Here is a 12792-nt window from a genome sequence, read left to right on the forward strand (position 1 = left end):
CACAGACAGAACTAGACAAACAGCCCTCACCAAAGGAATGGCCCCTACTAACTGTCCACATGGTCAATGTAACCCCTTAAACCTCACCATCCTTAACTCTGAATCCTGGCAGATCCAGGGAGTCCAAATGGGCCTCTGCAATGATGGAGGAACCTACATCTGGGTTGAGTATCAGGAAGACCCACTCACAAGTAAAGTCCACTCTGTCTTCTACTCCTTCTATGAAGAAATGGTAAGACCCTTTTCCATTCCACAAGTAGCAAAAAAACTCTTTATAAACCTAAGGTAGTAGGGGAAGTCTTAAATGTCTCCTCATGCTATCGATGTGGAGGTACTAATATGGGAGACCAAAGGCCCTGGGAAACTACAGAATACAATTATAGCCAACCATAAATGAAACTGGCCTCCCGGCCATTCCCCAAGATGGTATGTGGCCCTTGCAAACTTCTGTCATAGGAAAATACTGTGCTTTAAGGATCTGCCTAAACTCCTCTATATCTGTTGGAAATCTAACATGTTCAGGAGGAAGATTCTAAAATCACACCACCAATACAATGGAGCCTTGGGGAAGATGGAATGAATCTGACCTCATTCTCATAAATTGTACTTTCCCCAAATTAATCACAGTGTGGAATTCCATAGCAAAGGGTCCCTTTACTGCCCCAAACAGTCTGTACTGGATTTGTGGGAAAGTTGCATTCTGAGAACTTCCCCAAAATTGGTGTGGTACTTGTATGCTCAGTACAATAAAACCCTCCTTATTCCTCATTCCTTTCACAAAAGGGAAAGAGCTGAGTCAACCAGTGTATCAAAACATAAGAGATAAAAGGGCTGTCATTATCTGGGGAGATGAAGAATGTCTCCCTGAGCGTGTAGTCCAGTACTATGGGCCGGCAACTTGGGTTGAGCATGGCATGTGGGCTATCAAACCCCTATCTGTATGCTACACTGAATCATCTGCTTACAAGTTGTGGTAGAATAATAACTAATGAAACCTCCCATGCTGTAAACTTACTAGTCCAACAGCAAACTAAATTCAGAAATGCTATTTCTCAAAACTGTCTTGCTCTAGACTATTTCCTGGCAGCTGAAGGGGGAATTTGTGGAAATTTCAATCTCTCTAATTGCTGCCTTGAGCCAGACAGCACTGGAAAGGTTATCAATGAAATTACAAACAAAATGGTAAAAATTGCTCATACTCAAGTGCAAACCTGGAATGGCTTGAATTTAAGTAATCTCTTTGGAAAGTGGCAGTCAATAGCAGGCAATTTCAAGATTCTGGTGGGAATAATTACCTTCCTCATAGGAGGATGCACTATACTTGCCTCTTCCCTTTCATCAAAAGCAGGTACAGGCCCTAAGAAATGATACAGTAAAGACACAGCTGCCCATCTCTTGGCTCTATATATATACCAGTCAGTCCAGAGAGACTCCAACAATAGTGATGCCAAAACTTAACAACCTTAAGCATGCATCAAAGGGGGGAAGTAATATGGCCTATGCATGAATTCAAATATATCTTATTCTATATCCAAGTATGCCTAGTTCCCGGAAAGCCAATTCAGTGATATAGGCTCTATAGGTTTTGGATATTCAGGAAGGATGCAGCCTGAATGTGTATTTGAACTTTCATCCTGATGGAATGTGGGGGATATGTTAATTCAAGCTTACCTGGAATGTGGGGGATATGTTAATTCAAAACCTATCTGGTATTCAAACAAACACTTAAAACTCTAAGAAACTAACAACGAAAGTCCTTTTTGCATAAAGACACCATTTGGCTCCCTGCTCCTATATCCCCTGTATAAAAGGGACACAGAAATCCTGTTCTGGGCTCAGCTTTTTGGACAGGAGTCTGCAGGGCCCAGCTGATCATAATAAATCTTCCTTCTCTGAGATTTATTGTGTCCTGGCCTTCAGTACCATGATCACCTGACTTCTCTTTGCCGTAACAGGGCCCCAAGCAAAAGAAGCCTCTGCGTCACTTCTAGGTTCATTTATTCCTCCTTCTAATTATTGAAGGAATGCAAAAGTTTATATTGTCATAATGCTATTTGGCTACACATACAGACAGTGCATTGAAGTGAAGGTGACATGTAAAGTTATATATCCTCCAGTGAGCCCTGGCAAGATGAATATGTCTGTATCCCTGAGAAAAGACTGAACATAATATATTTCATTTGTTTAATTCATAAATTAAAGAGCAGTAGTTGCCTAACCTACTAAATTGCTCTATAAAACTCATAGAACATTAGTATGTATTTTAAAACAAGCTTTGCTTAAATCCAGCACAATATTTTGAAAGAGATAGCAGAAATACAATATATTTTTCATAAAATAAATTATACGCACTTTTTAGAGTAAATGACACAAATTGAACATATAGAATGCTCCCATGGCCTAGAATAGAAAGAAATAACTTTTTCTCAGCAAAGCATTATTGCAGCCAATTTATAAAAATTTAAAAGGGAAATCCAAAATGACTTTCTTTCCATAAAGCAAGCCTTAGACTTTAACAAAAAAAATTGGAAGCATTTGAAGGACCAATAGTTATTCTGAGTAGTTTCTTTCTATCTCTCCTAACCTCAGTCTTGCCTTACATTTGAAATGCATAGACTCATTGGGAAAGAAAGAAAGGGGATAAAAAAAAGAATGATTATTAAGTTTGCATTAAAAAGAAGATCTTTCCAATGATGAATGGTGGCTTTAAAATAAGTCATTGATTTTCATGGAATATGATTTTTATGACTTTCTTTATCCCTTAGAAGTCAATGGAAGATATAGTTATAAAAAGATATTTTGCAGGATTGCATTTGTACCTCTGAGTGATTCACATGCAAATTCTTTTAGGTAGACTCAAAAAGAAGCCAGAGGCATTTTCAATCAAGAATATGCTCTTGGTTACCTACTGCATAAGGTAGACTGCCAAAAGCTCCAGGAGGACTATTAGGAAAAATAAAAACTGACCCAAGAATTTTTTTTTTCATTTCTGAATAAGATTTTTGCCTTGTTATCCACATTGAATGAAAGGAAATGTTGAGTTGATATGAAGTTTTCATTTAAAAACTTTTTCTTTTCATTTGTGATCTAATCCTTTCTATGCATTAAATCAGATATTTGTAGTGCATATAGTTTTAATTTCATTTAGCAGGTTTTATGCTTGAAAGACAAAGATGAGCTTTGTAGAAATATATGCATCATCACTAGTCAACTGCTTAAAATTCAGGTAACTGCTACGAGGTAATTGTTGCTGCCTTGGATAGTCATAAAATGTCACCTGGCCAGAATTCCCTCCAAGTATCAAGTTGAGGTCTTGAACAACTATCAGTGCTTTCCTTAAAATTATAGAATAGCTACTTTAATTGCAAGAACTTTAAACCTGTGAGATCTTTAAAGCAAATTTCAGTCAATACAATGTATTTATTCCAAAGAATTAAAAGACAAACCTGCCAAATGTGTTGCGTTCCCTCTCCCATTTTCTCTCCCACAGTGAATTATCTTTGTAACACTAAAGGTATCTTAACATCTCTATTTTATAAGGCAGGAATTCAGAATTCTGGGCAATTTGCAGGGCTACAATATGACAGGACCAGGCCCCATAACAGCCACGCCTTGCAGAAGCTGCAAGTTTATTATTAGCCTGCCCCACTGTGGGCCATTCACTCAGAAGGAGCCACATCCCGTGTCATAGAACAGCTCCCCATCCAGAGCCTACCTGCCCAGATACAGTTCATTTCCTCACAATAATAGACAGAGAAGCCACATGACCCCACTAACCCCTCCGGCACTCCTAGAATTCACTGCCCCTAAAACATCACCCCCTGCCATCCCTCCAGGCCCTCGGGTCTTACCCAAGCCCCAACCCACTCCCTCTGACCAAGCATGTTCCTGCCTATAGCTGTACTGTATAAATTCATGACTGCCTCTGCCAGGGGCGGGCTGGAGTTTCTACCTTCAGACCCCTTCCTGTTGGATTTCCTCAATCAATACTTGCCTGCAATCCCTGGTCTCTGCGTCCCAATTGTCTCACTCGGACATCGAACACAATACAAGTGCACAACTGAGTCCATTTCTCTGCCTGCAATGGCTCATCGCCCTAACCACCTTCAGTTTTCCCCAGCACCAAGAAGGAGTTTTAGTTTCAGTGAAGCCTTTATACTTATCATATATTCAACAATTTCTCTGTCTAATCAGCCTAGGACAAAGAGTGTGTGTGTGTGAGTGCGTGTATATAAAAAAAGCAACACCGTCAACGTAGCAACCCTCTCCCCTGGAGGTCAGGTAGCTATGAGAGTCTATGTGGCCATCTCCACGACTTTTAGCCTGGATCTAATTGCCGTCCCTCAGCAACAACAGGGCATGCATGGGAACACACGGTCCTTCTGTTCTGGGCAACCAGAAGAGTGAAGCTGGGCATGCTCGAACACATGACGAGAGGGGGAGAATTCCAGGAGGGAAAGAACGACAGAAGGGATCCATCAAATCTGCCACCCACACCTCTGACTTGGCCCTGCACCCCACATGCACAGGTGAGACTCAGAGCAGCTCAGCTGAAGACAAAATATCTCAGCAGACACCAGAGCGGCTGCCCCTGAACTGCCTTGGCTGTTTGTGTGACTCTGCGCTTTCGACCCTGTTCCCCTGCCGTATATTATCTTTCCATAGGACATCATTACTGAATTTGTCTGCTAACTCTTGAAATCTGGTGCTTTGAATAGTGAGGCAGGTTGGGAAACTGGGAAGGCAGCTGCTCGGAACAGAGCCAGGTGACCCTGCCTGGAATCTCCCTGAGGCAAGGCAGCTGCTGGAGAACAAAGCCAGAATCCTTACAGCTGAAAACCCAGCAAAGAGCTGGTCACAAGGTCCCACTGGAAGCTCCTGGGCTCAAAAGAAGTCCTGCAGAACTCCAAACAGAAAGGCCTCCCTATTGGTTCCTTGGACGCTAACAGGCGAAGGCAGGCAAGCAACCCATCAGGGCTGGGGTCGCCCCTTAATACGGCAAAAGGAGTGAGAAGGGCTTCAAAAGGCCAGCCCACCCATGCAGCACCTCATCCTGTAGCCAGGTCTTGGGTGTGTAATTCCTTTTCTCTTGTTTCTTTATAAACTGTTGTTATTGACCTTGTTAAACTGGCACGTCTCTGAATTCTTTCTTGCCATGAAGCCAAGAACCTAGAAGCTCAGAACCCAGAGCCTTCTGCTACCGATAGTGCTACAGCAATATTCTCTTTCAGGTGTGTTTGGACTAATCCCAATCATCTGTGATTCCACATAAATTTTAGAGTCAACTCTTCATTTTCTACCATAAAGGGATTTCTAGAACTTTGATTAAGATTGCATTGTATTTCTAGTACAATTTGAGGAGAATAGACATCACAGCAAACACAGGGCTTTCCAGGTCCTAGGTAAGGTGTAGTCTTTACTTGTTTAGGTTTATTTGTCCTTTCTTGGCAATGCTGTGAAGTTTTGAATGCAAAGATCTTGCTTGTCTTTGTTAAATTTACTCCCAGGCGTTGTACGGTTTTTTATATGATCATAAATAGAAATTTTGTTTCTTTTATAATAGTTTGCTGCTAATACATAGCCATTTAATTATTTTTTCCATTTTGACCTTGTAATCTATGAGAATGTCAAATGCACCTTTTGGATTTAGTAGTTATTTTATAGGTTTCTTAGGTTTTTATTAAAAAAAATCATATCGTCTATGAATAAAGACAATTTTAATTCTTCCTCTCCAGTATTTACAGATTTTCGTTATTTTTCTTGCTCTATTTTACTAGCTAGTACTTCCAGGATATTACTGAATATCCTGACACCACTGCTGTGTTCCAAAGGAGTAAAGTGTGTAATACTTAACAATTAGGTGTGATGATAGTTACAGGGTTGTTTTTCTATATACCATTTATCTAACTGGCAATATTTTGTTCTAGCTCTTGTTTGCTGATGATTTTGAACATAAATGAATATTAAATTGTGTCAAATGTCTTTTTCTATATTTTTCCTCCTTTAGTCAGTTAATGTGATGGATTATATATGTGGTGGTTACAAAACCAAATTTGTGTTCCTAAGATTAACCCCACCTGCTCAAGATATACTATTAATATATTTTTTCATATATTGGTGGGTTCCATAAACTATAATTTTATTCACTATTTTGCATCTATGTTCATGGTTGCTCTTGGTCTGTAATTTGTAACTCTACTGACAGTAAGAAATCTGAATGCCATTACATTAATGCGTTAATTTATTCGGTCAACACCCAGTTTTTATATTTTTCTGTTATCAGGATGAAATTTGTTCTACAAAGCCATCATTAGAAAGACTTATTAAGAAACCAGTCATTTTAGGATTTAAAATCAATGAATGCATTTATTAAATTACATCTTTGGAATGTTATTTAGAATAAATACTATTTTAATAAATGCCCATTTTACAAATGAATAAAGTGTAAAACTGGAAGTTTTAGCTGTTTGGGACTAACTTTAAAAAGACAGAGATAGCCATGCCAATGTAATGTATCTCTCCTTTCCTAATTAACTCATAAGATACTATGATAACTAAAATTATTTTTAATTAGCTAAAACAAAAAAAAATGTATTTTTTAAAAAATTCACTAGCCTTATAGGCAGTGAGAGATTTAATGGAATATAATCCGTATCTTTGTGACTATTATAGAATCATTAACTAGTTTAAATTCTTAGGAATAATATCATATTGACTTGAGAAAATAATGCACATATTTCATCTATTCAGTAAATATTTACTCAGCACTTCTTTGCAAAGAATAATGCCCCTGAAGAAATGTCACTAAGAGGTTTTGGTTAAAGTTCTCCTGCATCCTCTAGGATTGCTTCTGATGAAACCAAAGGCACATACCTTTAAAGTCAAATAAAAGTCATTTTCCTCTCTTCTTCCCTATTCTCATTCTCATAGAAAAAAAGGAAACATATTCGCTGCAAAACTTTTTCTTCAAAAAACTAGCAAATTTTCTGTGTACTTTGTGTTATATAATAAGAACTTATTTCTCCCAATCTTCATATCTTATCTTGATATAACTTCCTTAGTACATCTTTTTATTTGTTTATTTCTTTATTCCCCACTCCACCCCCCATTGTTTGTGCTCCCTGTCTGCTTCCTGTGTCCATTCACTTTGTACTTTCTGTGTCTCCTCATCTTCTCTTTAGGAGGCACTAAGAACCAAACCTGGAACTTCCCATGTGGGAAAGAAGCACTTAAATTTCTTGAACCATCTCAGCTCCCTGCTTTTATGTGTCTCTCATTGTGTATCTTCTTTGTGTCTCCTTGTTCCGTCTTGTGCATCAGCTTGCCATGCCTGCCCATAAGTGCTCTTCTTCTCCAGGAGGCAACAGGAACCAAACCTGGATCCTCCTTTGTGGTAGGCAGGAGCTCAATCAGTTGATCCACATCCACTTCCCCCTAGTACATCTTAATGTTACATGTTCTTCTAAGTAATATATAGACAGTTTCCTCAAACATCTTGCTTCAATTTGACAGGTTTTGAATTTTATGTACTTAAAATACCATAATCAGTCTATAATAAAATCTGAATGTTAGGATTGTTAACAATTTTGCTGGTGGGAAGTGGACTTGGCTGAATGGATAGGGCATCCATCTACCGCATGGAAGGTCCATGGTTCAAACCATGGGCCTCCTTGACCCATGTGGAGCTGGACCGGGCGCAGTGATGATGTGCACAAGGAGTGCCATGCCATGCAGGGGTGTCCCCGTGTAGGGGAGCCCCACGTGCAAGGAGTGCACCCCATAAGGAGAGCTGCCCAGCATGAAAGGAAGTTCAGCCTGCCCAGGAATGGCGCCACCCACACGGAGAGCTGATGCAGCAAGATGACGCAACAAAAAGAGACCAAATTCCCATGCCGCTGACAACAACAGAAGCAGACAAAGAAGAATATGCAGCAAATGGACACAGAGAACAGACAACTGGGCGGGAGGGGGGAAAGGAAAGAAAAATAAAATAAATCTTCAAATAAAAATTTTTCTAGTACTTCATCCTTGGTAAATTGGTCAGAGATTAAGGCATCCATCTGGATCACTTTTGCAGAGTTACTCACCTGAATTTAAGTGGATAGTAACTAATCAAAATTATATTTTATTCAATTTCATATCACTGCATGAAAGCCAAAGTTAAAATTCAAAAGGAATTTAACTTACAACTTTAATTACTGACCCAGCAAATAGAATATTTAATAATCTTCCCTTCCTTATTTCCATCCAGGACATGGATATATAGATTAATATATATAGTAATCCTTTTAATAGGATAAAGTGAAAACTTCCCTTAAACATTTTTCATCCTGTGCCTCAATAATGCTGCCCTTTGGATTGCTGGGAAGTATAAGGTTAGGGAATAAGAAAGACTAAATTTTACTTGTGACCATATATATATGTGTCTATTTGTGTTTCAATATTGAGTGTAATATTACATAAAAATCAAAATTAATTACAATTTTCTGCTTTAATTATCATTTATGAGAGGTTTACTTTTAAATGTCGTACAAATTGAGTGTAGACAAGAAAAAGTTGTAACTGTTGTATGGTAGGAATATCTGGGAAAGTTATCTATTTTAATATATTCTTTAATAATTTACTTTATTGCTGCATGCCTATCACATCACAGCCACTGCACTAATTTATGTATCACTGATTCTTAACCTCAGCTGCACTTTGGAGTAAACTGGAGTGTTTTTTGGTTAGTTTAAAAAAACAAAAACAATGAAAAACAGGGCATGAGTTCTGTCTCCATGGAATCAGGCTGCTCTAGAAGTCCAGTCCAAGGGTTTGCCAGTTTCAAAACCGTTCCACGATTCTTTTTTTTTTTTTTAATTTATTTCTCCCCCACCCCGGTTGTCTGTTCTCTGTGTCTATTTGCTGCATCTTCTTCTTTGTCCGCTTCTGTTGTTGTCAGCGGCATAGGAATCTGTGATTTTTTTTGTTGCATCATCTTGCTGTGTCAGCTCTTCGTGTGTGCGGCACCATTCCTGGGCAGGCTGCACTTTCTTTTGCTCTGGGCGGCTCTCCTTACGGGGTGTGCTCCTTGTGCAAGGAGGTCCCCTATGTGGAGGACACCCCTGCATGGCACAGCACTCCCTGCGCGCATCAGCACTGCGCATGGGCCAGCTCCACGAGGGTCAAGGAGGCCCGGGGTTTGAACCGCAGACCTCCCATGTGATAGACAGACGCCCTAACCACTGGGCCAAGTCTGCCGCCCACCACTCCTTGATTCTAATGTGCAGTCAAGATCGAAAACCATTGAAAATATAGAAAAAATATTTCTAATCAGTGGGAGTTGTGGTTTAAGAGTGACTCAGAAGAATTCTCTCTTGAACTGACTTCTACAACTCTCCCACTTTCAAGTCCATGATATCAGGGAGACACTTTATTTTCTCACGGTAACAGAAGGTCCAATAGAGAGCCTGGCTCATAGTCAAGTGCTTAACCAATATTTTTTGAATGAATAAAAATGGTTTTGGAAAGATAATATAACTTAATCTCATGTCTAACTTTTAAAGGTTTATGATTATTAAATCTATATCTTGCATTATGTCTTCTTTTCAACAGTTGGACTTTTAAAGAATTCACAACAATTTAATTTTTTTAAATGTAATGTAAGACTACTGAGGGCAAACACCTTAGCACATAATCATAATGCTCCATTTCTTGTTACAAATACTTAAATTAAGATTGAGATGTCAAATTTTTAATAAAAAGCAAAGACCAAACAAGATCCAGACATTTCTGGACTCTCCATTGTCATCGTACCATGACAATGACAATAGCTTAGGATTCTATGTATGACTAAACAATGTCAGGAATTGCGAGTGTTCTCAATAAGCATTTGATGTATTGATGAAAAGCAACTGGTTTCACTTTTCATCAACAAAGCCCTTTTCAATATTCTCTTTTAATTTTCCAAAAATTATAAGACTGATTAGCAAGTTGTAGAGACCATTTTTTAGTATGTTTATCTTCAACCATAAAGGGTTAATCATAGGTATCAAAGGAATGACAATCTATTCTCTTTCTACAAGGTTGTGAGGTTTCAACAGTAAATACCTCAGTATTAGAGAACATTGATGCCTTCAAATAATCTTTTGACTTTCTCTTGCAGGTTATATCTTTCAACTGCCAAGAATGAGACAGTGTGAAGGAGAGAAGCCAATGCAGTGAGCAGCTCGGATGTATCCTGTGATGACTTGTCGACTAGCAGAAAGATGAAAGCTACTCTCCTGAGCCCTGCAAGTACAAGACTGGTCCAAATCCTTCCTGATAAGCATCAAACTGAGACAACCAGCTATAAGAAATCCCCCCAGCAACAGAATGAATATTGGCACACCAAGAAATAATCTGCGGATGGGAAGAGAAGCACTGAGAATCATCCGGTGGCTATTCACACCCAAGTTCAGTGGCAAATCCTCATCTTGACACAATCAGAAAGATGTTGAAGCAATTGTATTTTTAGTCAATATAAAAGCAAGTATCCCTGTTTTTTTTTTTTCTTTCAAACCTCTTGTAGGCAGTTCTGTGCCATTTATTCCATCAGAGTGGTACTTGATACACTTTTGCCCTGTGGTATCGGAGTAGATTTAACCAAATTTGCTAATTAGGCAATGGAGCAGCCTATATAGTTTTTTGCCTCAAACTTTTTTTTTTTTTTAGGTCCCAAGAGCTGGGGTTGAACCTGGGATCTCATATATGGAAAGCCGGCGCTCAAACACTGAGCCACATCGGCTTCCCTGAGTTGGTTTTTTCATTTGTTTTGCTTGTTGTTTGTTGTTGTTTTTTTAAGGAGGCACCAAGACCTGAACCCGGGACCGCCCACGTTTAAGGGGTGCTCAACTGCTTGAGCCATAGCCACTCCTCCCTCCAATTTCGACTGTGGAAATTTTTTAAGGAAACCTTTGTAGCCTGTCTGGAAGCAATGTAACAGTGTTTAGCTATTGAATGGCATCCTATCTAGAAGCAAGGAAAGAGTGGTTACCAATGAATGAGGCGTTGTGGTACAGCAGAAAGAGATTGGAATAGAATAAGTAAACCCAAGTACTAGCCTCAGCTTCAAGAAAACCCCCCAAATTTTTATTTTCTTAATTTTAATTAATTCTTTATTCATTATTTTTAAAAAGTTTTATTTTAAAATAATTTTGAACTTACAGAACAGTTGCAAAAATAATACATAATCCGTATAGAGAACTCAACAGACCCCACAACCACCCAAGCAGCCAGATGGATGGACAGATGGACAAATAGACAACACAGACAGATAATAGGTAGATAGACGAAATGATATAGCAAAGGTGAAAAATGTTAAAAGTGGATCTAGTCCCTCCTTTTTACTGTCTTTTGGGGTAAAAATTTGCTTTGCCAAATTAAGACATGATATATGGATTAAAATATGATAAATTAAGTGGGAGTGCTTTCCAGATTATAAAATTCTGTGAAAGTGGCTGCTGTTATTAACATATACATTTTACAAAAGTTATTTTCTATCAGATTTTTGCTTTCACATCTCTGAAACTGATCAGTAGCGTCTGAATTTGTATTGCTGTTATGAAGACCTTTGGGTAAAGGGCAGATAGAACTTCCATAAAGTTTCCCTTATGTATGTTTGCCATTATTGAGTATACTTTTTAGCCATTTCTCCTTGTTTTATAGGCCTTTTCATGTTTTAAAAAATAATTTAATCTAGCAATTTATGAGAGTCACAATTTTAAATTATCCCATGGCACTAGCGGAAGTTATTTCTCTGGACAGCAATGAAAAGTAAATAATCCTTTTCTTTGAAATAATAACTTTTTTCAGGGAATTAAAATAACAGTTTAATGTCTTGGCCAAGTCAAAAGTGACATTTGTGCCTCCCCATTTGATACTAATCTGAACTGATTCATGATCAAGATTTGAATATACCCCTTGATATATTACTTCATTGGTTGTGAAGAAGTACTGGTCTTATTCCCATGGTCCATGGACCTGTGTCATTTAATATCCATGCTTCCTTCCCTATAGATGAGCACGCTCATTAAGGTTAAATAACTGAGCCGTGCATCAGGTAAGGAGTAGAGCTAGGAAAGCCACTCAAGCCCCTGCTTTTCCCTGTATACCATGCTGCCACTTCATAAAAAGGCTTGTTAGACTCATACTAATGCCAGTAAAGTTGGTGGCAGTGATGGGTCCTGAAACAAAACGCATTTTTTCCTATTAGCTGTCATTGCGAATCATATCCCATTATACAGTAAACATTGGTCATGGGCAGTGACAGAGGGACTTGATTTATTTGGTTTATGCTCAGAATTTTATTCCATTGCTCATCATCTAGTAACAAAATAGAGCTCAACATTTTGTAGAAGTTACAGGTAAATGAGCTAAATAGAAACCAAAGGTGAGCAACAGAGTAAGACTCAGGAACACAGGTTCTCTAATCGTAGGTACCACTAAAGATGCCATTTTAAAAGTTGTCACGCAGAAATGAATGTGGACAGACCAGGAGTGCACAAGAGTTGGTATGAGACATTACATGGAATATCACAATTTAGGGGTTCTTGACCATATACAATACAAACATTTCCCATCAAAACTTTAAAAAGACACACTAAACAATTTCACACTTACTGCATGCATCCTGACAATTTCACTCAACAGGTTGTAGGTGCTCTACGGGTTCTGAGCTTACTTCTTTCATCTTTGTCTCATGGGGTGCTTCCCCATGCAAAGGCTCTTGCAATGCCATCCACCCCCCACCCCCCAAAAAAAGATCTCTGTCGA

At 38.7% G+C, this 12792-nt stretch overlaps 1 long non-coding RNA gene across 1 annotated transcript; it reads left to right on the forward strand.

The window, feature by feature from the left end:
* The first annotated feature begins 4849 nt into the window (after positions 1–4849).
* On the forward strand, positions 4850–11512 carry LOC131274760 (uncharacterized). Its single transcript, XR_009182036.2, has 2 exons — positions 4850–5070; positions 10145–11512. It is a non-coding gene; the product is annotated as an uncharacterized lncRNA (long non-coding RNA).
* The last annotated feature ends 1280 nt before the right edge of the window (positions 11513–12792 follow it).

Source organism: Dasypus novemcinctus, chromosome 20, assembly GCF_030445035.2.
Source record: "Dasypus novemcinctus isolate mDasNov1 chromosome 20, mDasNov1.1.hap2, whole genome shotgun sequence".
NCBI classification, from domain to species: domain Eukaryota; kingdom Metazoa; phylum Chordata; class Mammalia; order Cingulata; family Dasypodidae; genus Dasypus; species Dasypus novemcinctus.